The 3,608-nt window shown below is 46.7% G+C and overlaps 1 non-coding gene across 1 annotated transcript; it reads right to left on the bottom strand.

The window, feature by feature from the left end:
- Positions 1-874: 874 nt before the first annotated feature.
- On the bottom strand, positions 875-978 carry LOC111728635. The gene has a single exon (XR_002775870.1). It is a non-coding gene; the product is annotated as a U6 spliceosomal RNA (small nuclear RNA).
- Positions 979-3,608: the final 2,630 nt, after the last annotated feature.

Genomic DNA, 3,608 nt, shown 5'->3' with positions numbered 1-3,608 from the left:
CACTTTTTTTGACCAGGGCTGGGTTTGAACCCACCACCTCTGGCATATGGGGCCAGCGCCCTACCCCTTTGAGCCACAGGCACTGCCCTATACTTTATTTCTTAGAGCATTTTTAGGTTTACAGAAAAATCAAACAGGAAGTATAGAGTTTCCATATATCCCCCTCCACTTTCCCCCTATTGCTTTTTCCCCATTTACATTTACCACTTTATTAATTTGAGACAGTGTCTTGCTCTGTTGCCTAGGTTATAGTGCCATGGTGTTATCCTAGCTCACAGTAACCTCAAACTCCTGCGCTCAAGCAATCCTTCTGCCTCAGCCTCCAAGTAGCTTTAATTATAGCCACCCACCATAATAACTGGCTAGTTTTTCTGTTTTTAGTAGAGATGGGGTCTTGCTCTTGCTCAGGCTGATCTTGAGCTCCTGAGCTCAAGTGATCCTCCTGCTTCAGCCTCTCAGAGGGTTGGGATTACAGGCATGAGCCACTGCACCCAGCCCATTTATTTATTTTTTTACATGCAGGAAGAGCTGAAACAAATTTTAAGGAAGATTTTCATCTTTTCCCCTAAACATGAATCATTCAAAAAAATACAGAATGGGGTGGTGCCTGTGGCTCAGTGGGTAGGATGCCGACCTCGTATACCAAGGGTGGTGGGTTCAAACCTGGCCTCAGCCAAACTGCAACAAAAAATGGCTGGGCATTGTGGCAGGCACCTGTAGTCCCAGCTACTCGGGAGGCTGAGGCAAGAAAATTGCCTAAGCCCAGGAGTTGGAAGGTTTCTGTGAGCCGTGTGATGCCACAGCACTCTACCAAGGGCAATAAACAATAAACTGAGACTGTCTCTAAAAAAATAAATAAATAAATAAATAAATAATATATATGGAATGGTTCACGAATTTGCATATTATCCTTGTGCAGGGCCCATGCTGGTCTTCTCTGTATTGTTCCAATTTAGCAAATGTGCTGCAGGAGGAGTTTCTCCTCTTGCTCACATCTTACATTAGTGTGGTGAGTTTGTTATCATTGACAAACCAATATGGATACATTATTTATTTATTTTTTAATTTTTCATAAAAATTAGGTGATTGTTTGGGGGGTGTCTTCCAGTGAGGACTCGAAAATCTGCTAATAAATTCTAAAAGACCTATACCACCTAATAGTTACATTATTATTAACTAAGCGCAGAGCTTACATTAAGGTTCACGGTGCTGTACATTCCGTTGCTTTTGACAGTTGTATGATGTTATGTATCTATCACAGTATCTTACAGAAGAGTCTCAGTGCCCTCAGAGTCCTGGGGGCTTCACCTTTTCATCTCTCTCCTTCCACCTGAGTCCTCAGCAAGCCCAGGTCTTTCCACTGTCTCTGTAGTTACTTGATAAAGCTACACTCTTCTCAGACTGGCTTCTTTCACTTGGTCATACCCACCAAAGATTCCTCCACATCTTGTCAAGGCCTGATAGCTCTGTTTTGTTTTATTCCTTGGCAGTTCTCATTCTAATAGCTATTGGTTGCCCTTGCCTCAGGACGTGTGTTCAGTGACAGGCATTTTTGTCTCGCACCAGCACCACCTGTCTCCAGTGCCTGATTCACAGAGGGTGTTCTAGAAATAATGGCTGATTAAATTTTTCTTAAATGAACGAATAGTGCATCCAATTGAAAAGCAAACTATTCTGTCCAGAATCCTCCTGGCAAGGGGATATATGTAGTGTCTAGCTTTGTGGACCCTTAGAATTTATTTCTTTCTTTCTTTCTTTTTTTTTTTTTTTTTTGCAGTTTTGGCCAGGGCAGGGTTTGAACTTGCCACTCCCAGTATATGGGGCTGGCGCCCAACTCTTTGAGCCACAGGCACCATCTGGACCCCTAGAATTTCAACTCCACTGTCTCTGAATTAGGATGAGTCACCTGACTCAAACTGTTTGTGTTTTTTCCTCAGTAAAACAGAATAATAACAGTATCTCTCTGTAGTGCGCGGTAGCTCACACCTACCTCCTCATACTTTGGGAGGCCGAGGCGGGGGATTGCTTAAGCTCGGGAGTCTGAGGTTAAGTGAGCTATGATCACGCCACTGCAGAGACTCTGTCTCAAACAAACAAAAGACTAAGAAATAATAGTACCTCCCTGCAGGGTTGTGACAAGGATTCAATAAATTAATGTACACAAAGTTCTAATAATAGGCCCCTATGTGAGTAGTAATTGTTACTCTGTACACGGAGACTCAGAGTAGGAGGTGGAAATGGAATGCCAGTTGCTTACGTCCAGTTCAGGATTCTAAACCAGTTGTTCGGAAGGTGAGAGCGCTGGTAACTCTGGCTGCAGTTGCTTCCCAGGAACAAAAGCTGCAAGGGCGGTAAGGGAGGCTTGGGACAGAGGTGCACACTAATCTCATTTGCCAAGTACTTTACAAAATACTTTTATATTCCAAACTATTTCAGTCCTCACAAAATTAAGCTTGTCAGCTGGGTATCCTCATGTTACCCACGAGAAAACAGGTTCAGGACGGTTAAGTGACTTGCCCGATGCCACCAAATAGCTAAGTGGTGGCCCCCAAATTCCCATCCAGTAGCTCTCTTTCACATTAGGATGCAGCACGAAAACGCTCAGGGGGCCCGTGAGAACCCTGGGTCTAGTGACCTGGGACCCGGGTCAGGGTAACAAAACCACCTATAAATGCGCCGTGTACCAGCGGCCTGCATACTGCGGAGGTGTCCCGCCCCGCCCAAGTGAGTGCCGAGTGGCACACCGGACTTGCAGATTCACTCTGCAAATAAGCAATGATTAAAGCATTAAAGTGATTCATTTTCCCAGCAACTTCTCCCTTTCCCCCCGCCTCCAGGAGGCGGGGCAACAAAGCGCGGGAAAACTCGTCCTTGGCCCCACCCCAACTTGTTCCGGAGGCGGGGAAAAGCGAGCTCTTTAAGTGGGAAACGAATCCGCGATCCGGCCCTTCCAAGCTCGCGACGTCTATCCGTTGCTGCTTTAAGATCCCTTTGGAACTGGACCAAGCCACGCCAGCATTCCTAACGTAACCTGCCCCCACTTCCGGTCCGTAAGCCCTTCCCAGTCTTTAGGTCCCCGTTCTCTAAAAAAACTCAGACCCTGGCTTGGCGCCGGTAGCACGGTGGTTACGGCGGCAGCCACATACACCAAGGGTGGTGAGTTCGAAGCCTTCTCGGGCCAGCTAAACAACAATGAACAATGACAACTGCATAGCTGGGCATTGTGGCGGGCGCCTGTAGTCCCAGCTACTAGGGAGGCTGAAGCAAGGGAATCGCTTGGGCTCAAGAGTTGGAGGTTGCTGTGAGCTGTGACGTCACGGCACTCTACCGGGGGCGACATAGTGGGAAAAAAAAGCCCCTCAAATCCTACGTTATTTACAATCTCTCCTGCCAAAGGAGGGGCTATGGGTTATGCCGTCGCTCAGGAACTGAACAGTGCAAGGAGCCCATCCATCCAGATTACAAAACGATTTAGACAGTGGGAAGACTGCGAGATAATGATCAGCCAGATGACCTAATGTTTAGGGTGGCGTTTCACTCTGTGATTCCTGCACGGCATCAATTACATTGGGGTTTAGTTTGAAAACGGATCTACTGGCTCGGCGCCT

Source organism: Otolemur garnettii, unplaced genomic scaffold (genome assembly GCF_000181295.1).
Source record: "Otolemur garnettii isolate 467f Iridium unplaced genomic scaffold, OtoGar3 scaffold00174, whole genome shotgun sequence".
Taxonomy (NCBI): domain Eukaryota; kingdom Metazoa; phylum Chordata; class Mammalia; order Primates; family Galagidae; genus Otolemur; species Otolemur garnettii.
The sequence above is the reverse complement of the archived record's forward strand: the minus strand, read 5'-3'. Positions and strand labels throughout refer to the sequence as shown.